Source organism: Oryctolagus cuniculus, chromosome 12 (genome assembly GCF_964237555.1).
Source record: "Oryctolagus cuniculus chromosome 12, mOryCun1.1, whole genome shotgun sequence".
Taxonomy (NCBI): domain Eukaryota; kingdom Metazoa; phylum Chordata; class Mammalia; order Lagomorpha; family Leporidae; genus Oryctolagus; species Oryctolagus cuniculus.
Genome location: NC_091443.1, coordinates 57,587,406 through 57,602,388, shown reverse-complemented (window position 1 = coordinate 57,602,388; position 14,983 = coordinate 57,587,406). Strand labels below are relative to the sequence as shown.

The 14,983-nt window shown below is 41.2% G+C and overlaps 1 long non-coding RNA gene across 5 annotated transcripts in view; it reads right to left on the bottom strand.

Annotated features, from left to right (window-relative positions):
- The window catches only part of LOC103351145 (uncharacterized), a 163,982-nt gene that overhangs the window by 34,942 nt on the left and 114,057 nt on the right, over window positions 1–14,983 (bottom strand). The window contains exon 5 of one of the 5 annotated variants that reach the window (XR_011380839.1): window positions 1,400–1,592. The exons of 3 other annotated variants lie outside the window; for them this stretch is intronic. This is a non-coding gene — a long non-coding RNA (uncharacterized lncRNA). Of the gene's footprint in view, window positions 1–1,399; window positions 1,593–4,182; window positions 5,399–14,983 lie in introns of those variants that run through there. One more of the 5 variants, XR_011380842.1, reaches the window with a different exon arrangement.

Below are 14,983 nucleotides of genomic sequence, written 5' to 3'. Positions count from 1 at the left end.
GGAAGAGAAAAATGCCACTCCCTAAAAACATGTAGCCCCCCCCCTTTTCTATCAATCTTCCCAATAGATGCCTCACATCACAACTAAAGTGGTTCCTTCTTTCTGCTTCACCCAATAGGAACAAGGGTGTTCTTTATTCACACTTTGACTTCCAGGCAGAGCACTGGTTCTAAGTAGCACTCACCAGAAATGCTTCCACCTATGACAAGTGGGGTACCAAGGTACTGCCCCTTTCTCTTCTGCTATCAAGTGGGGTACCAAGTGGGGTACTGCCCCTTTCTCTTCTGCTATCAAGTGGAGGTAGGAAGGATGAGAAGGAGGAAGACATGCACCCCGCTGTGAGGGAGTCTTTTCGTGAACATGCCATTCAGAGGAGATTGGGTGACTGTGATCATGAGGTGGAAAATGAAGCAGAGGGATAGAACTACAGTTGAACCCCAGTATAGACCATTTCACTGAAATGGAAAAAATTAGAGCCGGAAAATGACCACTTAGGCATATTTGGGGCAGGTGAAGACCGAGTGAACTCTTTGCCTAGAAAGAATTGCATGAGGCAGTGGAGTTGGTCTTCAGTTGATAAAAAGCTCTTCTGCACTGAAACGTCCCTACTTTTCTCAGATCTCAATGTGACTCACCCACTTCAAGGATTTAGGGCTCTGAGGAGAGATGAACTCTAATGAGCAGTTCTCTTCAGTCTTTGCTTTCAAAGTTCTTCCTGGGCCGTTTTGTTTGCTGTTTAAGAAGCACTAATAAGCAGAACTTCTCAGGTTGCAGATTTTTCATTTTACTTTTCTATTTTTTCTTTTTATTATTTTTTAAAAAGATTTTATTTATTTATTTGAGAGGCAGAATTACAGACAGTGAGAGGGAGAAACAGAGAGAAAGGTCTTCATTCCGTTGGTTCACTCCCCATTTGGCCACCAACAGCTGGAGCCAGGAGCCAGGATCTTCTTCCTGGTCTCCCATACGGGTGCAGGGGCCCAAGGACTTGGGCCATCTTCTACTGCTTTCCCAGGCCACAGCAGAGAGCTGGATTGGAAGAGGAGCAGCTGGGACTAGAATTGGCGCCCATATGGGATGCTGGCACCGCAGGCGGAGGATTAACCTCCTGCACCACAGCACCGGCCCCCTGTTTTTCTTATTTTTTACTTGTTTTATTTAAACATGAAGAAAACATGTTAAGAAAACAAGATAATTAAGAAAAACTAAATATCATGAGTATCTGTAAAGTTTGGACCACAGTCTGCCCATTTGTATAGGCATTGCTGGCAATGATATTGATAATGGTGATGATTCCCAGGCAACTTGCTCAGTGCTTTTCATAATGGTCTGTTTAAACTCTTACAAAAACCTGGAAATAGATTAAAACCATTTTAGAGATGAGGAACCCAAGACTTACAAAAGTCACCATAAGTTTTCCAAAATAACACTCGTTTCTTCTCGCACAACTCCACTCCCAATTATATGATGAACTCCTGTAGAGAAGAGCCTGTGTTCTATTCATCCTTCAACATTTGGATCCAACTCCTTCAAAAATCACTGCTTCAGAATGTTTTGAACTTGAATTGGAGTCAGTAATCAGTAGCAACAACCTGAGCAGATTTGGGGCAAGATGAAAGCAATTTTGCACAGCAATAAGGAACTTAACATCTGCAATAAGTATTCTGGCTCTATCACATACTAGCTGTCCAAATTCGCATAAACTACTTTCCCTCTTTGTTTCTTAGTCTCCTCAGCTGCAAAATGAGGAACAGTCCAACTCAGACACGACTCCAGGGCCCAGCCTTTACTGCCTTCCCAATATTGCTCACTTGACCAAGATAGAGTACAAATGCATGAAGCAGGAAGGGATGTCAAATTACTTTCATGTTTAACAGAAAGATTTGGATTTCAGAGTACTTTTTTTTTTTTAAGATTTATTTATTTATTTGAAAGCCAGAGTAACACAGAGAGAGGAGAGGCAGAGAGAGAGAGGTCTTCCGTCTGCTGGTTCACTTCCCAATTGGCCGCAATGGCTGGAGCCGCGCCGATCTGAAGCCAGGATCCAGAAGCTTCTTCCAGGTCTCCCATGTGGGTGCAGGAGCCCAAGGACTTGGGCCATCTTCCACTGCTTTCCCAGGCCATAGCAGGGAGTTGGACAAGAAGTGGTTCAGCCGGGTCTCGAACTTGTGCCCATATGGGATGCTGGCGCTTCAGGCCAGGGCTTTAACCTGCTGCGCCACAGCACTGGCCCCTTCAGAGTGCTTTTATACAAAGAAATACTCCAGCTAATTCCTGGGGTGAGAACTACATAGTGTATTTTTTTTCAATGACTGTATAAATCAGAACTTTTCCCAGGCAAGTGACAGTAGCCGCTTTATTGGCTGAATTAACTGAAATGTCCAAGGATAGATGTCCTCTACCTTCAGATGTGGCTCCATCCAAACACTCAAGTGACGTCATTAGGACTATTTCTCTCTCCATGTATGAGTGCTTTTTTCCTCACTATTGGCTTCAACTTTTCTTTTTTAGCAGCAAGATAGCCCCCCGGTCTCTGAGCTTACACCTGAATAGTCACATCTCCAAAGGATCAAAGGCTTTTCTTTTCCCAGTTTTCAGCAAACATACTGGATGGCATTTCATTGCCCTGGAGTTGCATGCTCCTCCCTGATTGGATGTTCTGGGTTGTAACTGAAGAACTGTTGTCCTGTGATTTCTAAATAAACATTTCTAAATAAACTTTGAATCTGCCTTTTATAATAGTTAGCACATCAAGGTCTTTTTTTAAAAAAATATTTATTTATTTGAAAGTCAGAATTACACAGAGAAGGAGAGGCAGAGAGAGAGAAAGGTCTTCTACCCGCTGGTTCACTCTGCAACGGCCAGAGCTGTGCTGATCTGAATTCAGGAACCAGGAGCTTCCTCTGGGTCTCCCACAGGGGTGCAGAGGCCCAAGGACTTGGGCCATCTTCAATTGCTTTCCCGGGCCATAGCAGGGAGCTGGATTGGAAGTGGAGTAGCCAGCACTCGAACCGGTGCCCATATGGGATGCCAACACTGCAGGCGGCGGCTTTACCCACTTCGCCACAGTGCTGGCCCCTCAAGGTCTTTAGTTATTGTCAGTTTTGTAGTAGAAATTTGGCTATTTAATGAAAGCTGAATGGTTGAATATGACTGTGAAGAAGATATTTTTTCTTCTCAACAGTAGCTTATTATAAAGTGTTAATAAGCTTTTGAATAAACAGTAATGACTTAAATATTTTCCAGCATTAAGTTTTGCTTATCTTCAAAAATCTACTTCTGAAATTGGGCTTTGTCTCCAGTTGACTTAAGGTAAAAGCATTTTATAAATTAGTAACTTCCATTAAGTGAAAAGCAGCTACTTAATGTTGAATAATGAATAAGGAAAAGTCTTCTTTGGGTTGGCAATTCATGATTAAATAAATAAAAATTGTCACATAATATGACAAGTTAACTTATTTTAAATGGCTCAACAATATAAAAGGTGTAAACATATTACTTTTGGTGTCTTTTGTGTAAACATATTACTATTAAATACTGTATGTTATATTAATTTTAAAAAAGTTTTTCTGATAAAAGAAAATCTTCTTGGTATCTTCAAACTGTAGAGAACTTCAGGAACTTGTATGTTCCTCTTTATGTTAGAATAATTTGTTTAAACTTATCAGTAGCACATATTAAATCTTTTTAAAAAAGATTTATTTTATTTTTATTTGAAAGAGTTACAGAGGGAGAGAGGGAGAACTAGAGATTTTCCATCTGCTGGTTCACTCCCCAAATGGTTGCAACAGCCAAGTCTGGGCCAGGCTGAAGCCAGAAGCCAGGAGATTCTTCTAATCTCCTACATGGGTACAGGGGCCAAAACACTTTGCTGCTTTCCTAGGTGCAGTAGCAGAAAATTGGATTGGAAGTGGAACAACTGAGCATCCAATCGGTGCCCATATGGGATGCCAATTTTGTAGACAAAGACTTAACCCACTACACCACAACACCAGCCCCAAGACTTCTGGAGAGGTTACAGCAGTGGGTTACAGTGGGTTACAGAGGTATAGTGATTCTAATGATCTGTGTAATAGTCATTAGGCTTGGTCAGTACTAAAAAGAATTTAGCAAGCATATGATATGAACTAATACAATATGTACAATATGAGTGCACTTCAAAAGTTCATGGAAAATGGAATTAAAAGATAAGTTTATTTTGGTGCAACAAATTTTCAAAATCCAAGCATATGAGAGATCTTCAAAATGTCATGGAAATGTATATTGTGAACAAACTATGCATGCATTTCAAAATATTTTGCACTAAAATATTTTTTTTACTTTTCCCCCATAAATGATTTGAAGTATCCTTATACAGCAGAGAATTTAGCAAGCATATACAATACTTTTATTCTAAGAATTTCCTTCCTATAAATATGGTGGTATGTATAATAATAACTATAAATATAGCAATAGCAACAATTGCTGTTTAATAAATGTGGTATTTACATTGGGTCAAGCTTTGTGCTAAGTGTTTTACTTGGGTTTGTTTGGTCATGTGATTCTAAGAGGCTAGTGAAGCAGGTAAAACAGTTTTTTTTCACATGAAAATCAGAGGAGTTAATTAAAATTCCTAAAGTCACAGAACCAATTATAGGATTCTAATTTTCTTAATGATCTATTATGAAGCTCACATGTTTTATCTTGGGTTCAGATAAATTCAAACTCACAGCCACCTTATAAAGTATCTCTTTGCCACTCTGTTAAGAGCAAAAGAGTTCCTGAACAGATAAGAATTTTCCATTTTCATGGCTTACCAAGGACTGGGTCAGTGCATTATTTTTTACGAATAATCTTGAGGGCAAAGAAAGGTGAGTAGGCATGGGGTCCACCCAGATCCTATGTCATTGGCAAATTGTTCTCGGATCTCTGGAAGTTTTGCTCTTTCAGCCATTGGCATTGACTTTTTTAGCACAAAACACCACATGTATTATGCTGTCATCAGAGCCATCCTTGGCGATAATTGCAACATGCCAGCAGTGAAAACACCCAGGCTTGGCTCCCATGGCCTCCTTCTGAAAGGAACTGCTTGGCTTTACAATTATCACTCAAACTGGCAGGAGAAGGGGAGGGTGAGAGAGCAGCAGGAGAAGAAATCTTTTCAATCTGGATGAACAGATCAGCTGCCTTGGATGCCATGCTGTGCTGGCCAAGCCAGGGTTCCTGTGACATCATGCTCCACTCTCATACTGTCAGCAAAATTTCCTGAGGACAACAGCTGCCGTTGCCTACAAACGTTTCTGCTCACTCCACACAGGAATGGATACTGGCTCCCCCTTTCCATGAGGCTGCTCATCTCCTTTCTAGTCATGGAGTCTCTGTATCACCCAACAGATTGTGTTCCGGGATGGTGAGAATGCTGGAAGAACACGTTTATGATGGTAGACCACAGGTGAGGAGACTCAAAACCAGCCATTTCCACAGCTTCCCTACCAGGTACCGTAGATGGCTTCAGGGTAAGCAGAGATACACAAAGCCCTCTTTCACCCTAGAACTGTTGGCATGGGATACTGGGAGGCCTGAGTTCCAGCAGACTTCTGCATTTTTCCAGGTATCATTCATACAGGATCATCTCCCATATGTGCCAGGATGTAAAAGACTTTGGTGGGTAAAAAATCATTTGGAAAGACTCAAATATTATTACAGTTCTCACTGCAAAACATTATTTTTTTTTTTTACAGGCAGAGTGGACAGTGAGAGAGAGAGACAGAAAGAAAGGTCTTCCTTTTTCCGTTGGTTCACTCCCCAATGGCCGCTGCGGCCGGCGTACCGTGCTGATCCGAAGCCAGGAGCCAGGTGCTTCTCCTGGTCTCCCATGCGGGACTGCAAAACATTACTACATACTAGTAATAATGAAAAAGAACAAAGGAACTTCAAAGGTAGCTACATTCTTATTTCTTGGAAAATGGAAAAAGCGAGCCAGATATCTAAATACTACCTCTTAATTATTTTTTTGTGAGTTATGATAAGTCTATCATTATATCCAAATAAACAGAAAGTTCAACTTTCCATATGTTCATATGTCAGGATTTTCATGGTTCAAGGTAAAGTTTCTTAAGCCTAACCTCAGGACCCATGAGATTCTTAAGGGCCTCTGAATTGTGGAAGGTGAAAACATGTGTTATTATTGAATATTTGATTGTAGTCTAACTCATCATGCAATTATAATGCATTTATTATGTGATACTGGAACTTTCTCACCATAAACTAAGCCCTCCTGAAGGACTTTGGCTGCAATTAAAGTAAGATCCTAAATCCTTGCTAACAAAACAGTGATTATGTCTTTGTTATAAAGTACTAATCTTATCACTCAGATTTCCTATCTTTGTGCTTCATCACTAAGGTTAATGGACAGATTACCATGTTCTTCCTTTCAGTGATCATAATTTTTTTCTTTAAGTTAGAGTAACAAATTTAAAGATGTTATATTTCTGAAGAATGATACTGAAGGAGATTTAAAGAAATCAAGATTTACACTTGCCCACAAATCCTTAACTTCTAACTTGTAGCAATCAGAGTTTAAGTTGGTGACTGCCACTTAAGCTCGGTCAGATATTTTTATTCTTCACCCTAAAAACAGATTGTTCCTGAGAATTTGTCCATTGGTCCATACTACTACACAACAGTTAGCACCAAAAGTCTCTGTGCTAACTTTATAAGACAACAAAGATCTGTCATTATACACATCTGACTATTGGTTTTAAACCCACACTTTTGTACTCTCTTGGCTTCTGCCAGTTTTCCTTTAACAAACTGCAGGCTTCAGGACAGATGGTTATGTTTGCGTGCACTGTATACGGAGTATTCCCCAGTGTTATCTCTTTCAATGAAGATTTCTTTGCTGTGGGTGAGTGTTGTAGCACAATGGGTTAAACTGCTGCTAGGGACACCTGCATCCCATATCCAAGTGCTTAGGATCAGATCTCACCTCCACTTCCCATTTGGTTTCCTGCTAATGGGTCTGCAAGACGGCAGATTATGGACCAAGTACTTGAGTTCCTGTCACCCATACAGGAGACCCAGAAGGAATTCCTGGCTGTTACCTTCTAGATTTGCTCCACAGTCAGTTTGTTTTTGTGTTTTCTTTTCAAAGATTTATTTATTTATTTATTTGAAAGGCAGAATTACAGAGAGAAAGGAAGGGAGGGTGGGAGGGAGAGAGAAAGAGATAGAGAGATCTTTCATCTGCTGGCTCATTCCCCAAATGACTACATTTAGGTCAGGCTGAGCAAGGCCAAATCCAGGAGCCCAGAACTCCACCCACGTCTTCCATATGTGTGGCAGGCACCCAAGTACTTGGGCCATCTTCCAGTATTTCCCAAGCACATTAGCAGGGAGGTGGGTCAGAGCAGCTGGGACTCACACCAGTGCTCTGATATGGGATTGCCAGTGTCACAATAGTGGCTTAATCTGCTGTGCCACAATGCCTGTCCTCCACCCATTTTTTAAAGTACTCTCAAATTTCTATCTTTGAGCATTCCCACCTCATGTCCTGAATGAGTTTTACTTGTTAATTCCTACTTTGTGTCAGGGACAGGCCTGTGTCCCCTCCATTCCCTGAAAAACGAGTGGTGGCTCGCCCGAGTGAGGCCTGCCCTCTCCCCAGGGCATACTTAGAGCACACTGAACAGCCCCCATGGAACCCAGGAAATGTAGCAGGTGAGGAGGTTAGGCTGGTTTGCTGCTAGGATGTGAATACATTATAGCTGCATCTTATTAGCAGTCTTTGGAACATTCAGCAAACCACATCATTGCAGTTCTGAGAGGTAAGTTACTAAGAAAATGAGAGCTGTTTTCTGTGTTGCACATCCCATGAGGAAATTATTTTTCTACTATAATTGGAAATGTTCATTTTCATTTAATTGCCTGTATATTGAAAGGAAATAGTTATTTTCATTGGAGATGACCACTGATTTCTGACTCTAAAATGCTATGCTTTTCATAGCTCCACAGCTCAGGATCATGACAACAGCTCTCTCTTTTCTTAACACCAAGTTGGAACTCCTCTGCTCAATTTTCAAGATGTCTACCAGTCCGGCTCAGTCTATGCATCCAACCACATTTCTCATGATTTTCTGGTTGGATCTCCTACTAGAGATACTGACTCATCCATCCCAGCTTAAGTCACTATTGTTTCTACTGCTGTACTTCACTAACATGATATGAAATGCTGTCTCTTCTTGTCTCCTCTCTGCAAAATCCAATGAATTGTTATAGGCCCACTCCAACTTTTTCCTGGAATTATAGGTTCTCAAAGTCAGAAGGGACTTTTAAGGTTGCTCAACCCAGTATCCAGCTCATAGGAAGCACTTTATAAATGTTTATGAATAAATTAATGAACTACACTTCTCTGAGAATCCCACAGGGGATTCTCTTTTTGGTCATACCTATTCAAAACATAACTATGGGTCAAAACTACAGGTTAAACAGAGGCTTCTGAACAACTTGTCTTGAAAAATTTAGTTCTACTTTTCTTTTCTTTCTTCTTTTTTTTTTTTTTTAAGATTTACTTATCCATTTATTTACAGGTCAGAGTTACACAGAGAGAGGAGAGGCAGAGAGAGAGATGTCTTCCATCGATGGTTCACTCCCCAATCAGCCGCAACAGCCAGAGCTGTGTCAATCCGAAGCCAGGAGCTGGAAGACTCTTCCAGGTCTCCTACGCAGGTGCAGGGGCCCAAGGACCTGGGCCATTCAACACCGCTTTCCCAGGCCATAGCAGAGAGCTGGATTGGAAGTGGAGCAGCCAAGTCCCGAACCAGCGCCCACATGGACGTCAACCCGCTGCGCCACAGTGCCGGCCCCTAGTTCTACTTTTCTAAGATATAGGATAAGCAATTTGGTGACTGGCATCGATTATTAAATTGCACTATAATTATGAGAAACCATAACAATCCTTTCAAATTATTAGATGGATGATGGAGGGTGCCATGACTCAATGAGGACTACAGCAATTCAAGAGTTTTAGGGGGCCAGGGCTATAGCGTCGTTGGTTAATCCTCTGCCTGCGGCACCGGCATCTCATATGGGTGCTGGTTGTAGTCCCAGCTGCTCCTCTTCAGATCCAGCTCTCTGCTATGGCCTAAGAAAGCAGTGGATGGATGGACTGTGGCCCAAGTGCTTGTGCCCCTGCACCTGAGTGGGAGACACAGAAAAAGCTCCTGGCTCCTAACTTTGGATGGGCTCAGCTCCGGCCTTTGTGGCCATTTGGGGAGTAAGCCAGCAGATGGAAGACCTTTCTCTCTGCCTCTCCCTATTACTGTCTGTAACTCTGCCTCTCAAATAAATAAATACAATCTTTTAAAATAAAAGAATTTTAGGCAAGGAGCTTTTGGTTAAGAGCATCCACTTCTGCCTTAAATTGACAAGAAGAGGATATTTAAGAAGTGAGGGTGGCTCAGGAAGGGTGTGACTGAATGGAAAGCATCTCATCTTGTAGGGAGGAAAAAGTGGGCACTTACTTACAGAGCTTTTGTAAATTAAATGGATCCAGAGGGTATGTTCTTTTTTTTAATTTTTTCTTTTCTTTTTTTTTTATTTAATAAATGTGAATTTACAAAGTGCAACTTTTGTATTGTTGTGGCTCCCCCCACCAACCTCCCTCCCTCCCGCAGCCCTCCCCTCTCCCACTCCCTCTCCCATCCCACCCTTCATCGAGTTTCATTTTCAATCACCTTCATATACAGAAGATCAACTTAGTATACACTAAGCAAGGGTTTCAACAGGCTGCACTCACACAACCGCACAAGGTATAGAGTATTGTTCAACTAGTAGTGTTGTTTTTAAGTTTCATAGTAAAACACATTAAGGACAGAGATCCTATGTGGGGAGCCTGTACCCAGTGACTCCTGTTGTTGATTTAACAATTGGCACTCTTATTTATGATGTCAGCAATCACCCGAGGCTCTTGCCATGAGCTGTCTATGCTATGGAAGCCTCTTGAGTTCACCAACTCTGAACTTGTTTAGTCAAGGCCGTATCACAGTGGAGGTTCCTTCTTCCCTTCAGAGAAAGGTGCCTGAGGGTATGTTCTTGTGTCCTGTACAGTTTAATGATAATTTTTGGAGCAAGACTTCTTAAGTTCAAACCCTGTTTCTTCCCTTGTGACCATGTACAAGTTACTGTGCCTCATTTTTTTCCATGAAATGAAAAATAAGGAAAATAACATTAGGTGTGAGGATTTCTAGAGAAAAGTACAAGAGTCACATCAATAAAACATTGAGTGCCAAACCTGTCACAGAATAAGTTTTCTTTAAATGTGAAATCAAAAAAATCATTTGTTTTATAAAAGTGAGACAACAGACAGTAAAATAAGCAAAAAAACCTCATAAATCTGAATATAGACCTACTGTATGACCCAGTCATCCCACTCCTGGGAATTTACCCAAATGCAAAGAAATCAGCAATATGAAAGAGGTGTCTGTACACCCATGTTTATTACAGCTCGATTCACAATAGCTAAGATATGGAATCAATCTAGATGTCCATAAACTGAAGACTGGATAAAGAAATTATGGTATATATACACTATGGAAGACTACACAGGGGTTAAAAAAAATGAAATCCTGTCATTTGCAACAAAATGGATACAACTGGAAATGATTATACTTAGTGAAATAAGACAGTCCCAAAAAGACAAATGCTGTATGTTCTCTCTGATATGTGGTAATTAACAGACCTAAAAGGTAATCTATAGGAATGAAATTGACATTTTGAGATGTGATGATTTTGAACAGCCCTTGTCTTGACTGTTGAGGAACAGTTTTTTTTTTTTTTTCATACTATTCGTTGAACTCTTTACACTTTACTTGTAGGGTTAATCTTATGAGTATAGAGTTAACTGAAAGTAAATCTTTGTAAAAAATAAGAATATGAATAGGAGAGGGAGGAGGAAGAAAGGTGGGAGTACAGATGGGAAGGAAGATAGGGTGGGAAGAATTACTATGTTCCTAAATTTGTATATATAATATGCTTGAAGTTTGTATTGCTTAAATAAAATTTTAAAATAATAATAAAAAAGAAGTGAAACAATAGACTAAAACAAACAAACAACAACAACAACAAAAAACTCAGGAGTTTCTCACTGTCAGAAGTATATATTGTAGGAAAGAAATAGCCAGAAGTGAGGGCCGCCATAGGTTTAATTTGCCTGCCCTACTTTATAGAAAGTGTTCCTCCTGGTGCACACTCTGGGTACCTCCAGGAGTTCCGAGTAAGTCTTAGATGCCTAAGTTCATGTTTCATTGCTCACATTCTGAAGTCACTGACACCTATTAGTCTGTCTTTGCCCTTGAGAAAAGACTCTGCTTTGCAAGCTCTGCCTGGACTTTTCCCTGTGAAGTCAGAAGACCAATGGGTGTCATTGTTGGCTTCTTGGGAGAGGTCACTTTACTTAGTGAGAGAATATAAGTAAAAATAGAAGTCCCAGTGTAACCTCTTGGGCAAATGACTTATTCATGGGTTCTAAATTATTGAGGTCATTGAAGAGAGTGCCATTTTTAATCTTTGAGAGAAGAAAGAACGGGGTGGACTGGGCTTTAAGGAAGGCTGTGTCTTCATAGGGCAAAAGGCAGATGGTGTAAACAGTGACTGAAAGGGAAAAGGGAGGAAGGGAGCCTGCAACCTATGATCGGCATATGCTTAGTGGGTGACCCTCAGAAGCCTTGTACCTGTACATGATTCTGCCTCAAGTGAAAAGGTCCTACTATGACAGAAATATCCCTCCAAAACTCAGGCTGAAATACAATTGTCATCATGATATTAAAAGGTAGACTTTTTTTTTTTTATTTGACAGGTAGAGTTATAGACAGAAAGAGAGACAGATAGACAGAGAGAAAGGTCTTCCTTCTGTTGGTTCACCCCCCAAATGGCTGCTACAGTTGGGACTACACCAATCCGAAGCCAGGAGCCAGGTGCTTCCTCCTGGTCTCCCATGTGGGTGCAGTGGCCCAAGCACGTGGGCCATCCTCCAGTGCCTTCCCGGGCCACAGCAGAGAGCTGGACTGGAAGAGGAGCAGCTGGAACTAGAACCCAGCGCCCATATGGGATGCCAGCGCCACAGGCGGAGGATTAACCAAGTGAGCCACAGCGCCGGCCCCCAGAAAGAAATTTATTTTCTTTATAAAATACTCAGTCTGGGTATTCTGATATAACAGAAAATGGACCAAGAGAGGCCCTTTGGGGAACTGGGTTGGCTCTGTAGACAGGTGCCTTAACTAAAGTGATTTGACAGAATGCTGGGAAAAGCTCTGTGCCACAAAAGACTGTCCTCAGGTTTTGTCATTCCTGCAGGGTTTGGAGGCTTTATTTTCTCCACAAATGCAAATGCTCTCTGGGAGCCCTCACACAGTGATGCTTTATTAGCTGTCAGAAGTTGACAGTAGGTGAGGATCCATGAACAGAGGTACAGGATTGAGCATCCTGAGAATGGAGGGAGAAATTCACAAAGGCAAAGCTACGTTTCATATTTCACCAACACTGTTCTGGAGCTCCTTAAGGAATTGTAGATTATTTCTTCTATATCTTTTCCATTCCCTTAGAACAACTTCTCACATAGATTTGATCAATAAATATTTATAGAGAGCCTATAATTTATTTAATCTTGTGTGTGGATTTGTTGGTTCTTTCATTGAATATTCTTACAGTCCTTCTTCCTTCATGCTCTATGCCCATTTAGTAACTTTTCGACCTCCTAGTATTTGTAGAACATTTCTAAAATAGGGAAATCCTCAAATTTGTGAGACAGAGCTCATTTCCCACCAAAAAAAACTCCCTTGCAGCTGTGATAGGAGTTGTAACTTACTCTGCTCCAGACAGGAAATCAGGTCCTGCTGGCCCAAGAAAGCAAAGATGCTACAGAATGCAGGAGCTACCTCCATTTTCCAGGGGCAACATCTTGGTTCTACCACCAAGACATCAGAAAAGTGCAGCATCTGTGATGTCTATGCCTTTCATGCCAGTGGTGTCTTCAAGGAACAACCTCTGTTGCCATTGCATCTATTCCTCTTAGACATTTGGCAAGTTGTCAAATCTTATTTAAGAGGCAAAGTGACATAAAAACAGACAGCTCACTCCCATCTGCTGGTTCATGTCCTATCAGTTGGGCCTAGGCCAGGCCAAAGCTGGGAGCTGGGATCTCAATGCAGGCCTCCCAAATGGTTGGCAGGAGTCCAACTACTTAAGCCATCAGTTACTGCCTCCTAGCGTATGTATTAGCAGGAAGTTGGAATTGGGATCAAATCCAGATACTTTAGGATGAAATGCAAGAGCATCCTAACTTATGTCTTAATGGCTATTTCCCAAATACCAACTCCTTAAATATTTATTTAAATTCATTGTTGGTTAGTTTAATCCACAAATGTGGAACCCATAGTGTGGTTTAGGGTACACGTTTGGGATAGTGGTTAAGATAGTGCTTGGGATGCTCACATCCCATGTCAGAGTGTCTGGGTTCATGTCCTAATTCACACTTCCTACCAATGTTCCCTTTAGGAGATAGCAGATAATGGCTCGAGTGGTTATGTCCCTGCCACCCACAAGGGAAATCCAGATTGAGTTCCAGGATCCTGGCTTCGGCCTTCCTAGCCCTGGCTATCTGGGGAGTTAACCAGCAAAAGGGAGATCTCTCTCTCTCTCTCTCTCTCTCTCTCTCTCTCTCTCTCACACACACACACACACACACACACACAAACTTTTTTGCCTCTCAGATAAATAAAAAATAAATTAATTTAAAAATCTGTTTAAAGTGTGGTTTAAACTAACACAAATTCCCCTGATGGATAACCAATATACAAATGAAGAAAAATTGATTTAGGTGTTGTACAAAGTGAAGCAACACATCCTTTGACCCTTAAGAATGCTTGCAAGGCACCAGAACAGGATTTGGGGTGTCATTCTTAGGAGTCTCCCCATTCTTCTCGCCTAGGATCAGGGAGTTCAGCCTGGGGATGGTGGGGGAGGGCAGACCCAGACTCTTCCTATTCCCCTCATCCCCATCCTAGTTCCCTCATTCCCAGACTGGCCTACATTTCCCCACACTGACTCACCCTTTCCAGGCTTGAGAAATTGAGTAATTCTCAGTAGTATTTCACTAAGGAATATTGGGGTCTCAGAAAGCGGTCATGTAAGGGCTGCAAATAACCTCTACAATAACAATGCAAAGTAGTATAAAGTAGTATAAACCTTATATAGTACTACCTCATATAGTAGTATAAACCTCTACTCAAGTAGTATAAACTCAAGTAGTATAAAAACCTCTACAATAACAATGCAAAGTAGTATAAAGTAGTATAAACCTTATATAGTACTACCTTATATAGTAGTATAAACCTTATAAATAATAGGCCATTGGGATATTATTATAAATCATAGGCCATTGGGAGGAGCACTCTGAGAAATCTTACCTTGAGAAATAGGGAATAATGGTTGTTAGCTAAGTGATGCTCTAGTCCCAACAAACAAATCTTAAAAGGAACACTCAAAAGGATCAAGCTAATTCCATGTAACTTAACTATACCCGGAAAAAATTCTCAAGAATATCTGTGGAAATACAGAAACATCCAAAACGCAATAAGGTAAAATTCACAATGCCTGGAATCTAATTAAAAATAACCGGTTATTGGGGCCAGGACTGTGGCACAGTGGGTTAAATCCCTGGTCTGTTGCACTGGTGTCCCATATGGGCACCAGTTTGAGTAATGGCTGCTCCACTTCTGATCCAGATCCCTGATAATAAACTTGGGAAAGCAGCAGAGAATGGCCCAAGTGCTTGGGTCCCTGCACTCATGTGAGAGACCCAGAAGAAGCTCCTGGCTCCTGGCTTGGATTGGCTCAGATCCAGCCACTGTGGCCATTTGGAGGTGAATCAGCAGATGGAAGACATCTCTCTTTCTCTCTCTCTTCTCTCTCTCTCTCTCTCTCTCTCTAACTCTTTCAAATAAATAAA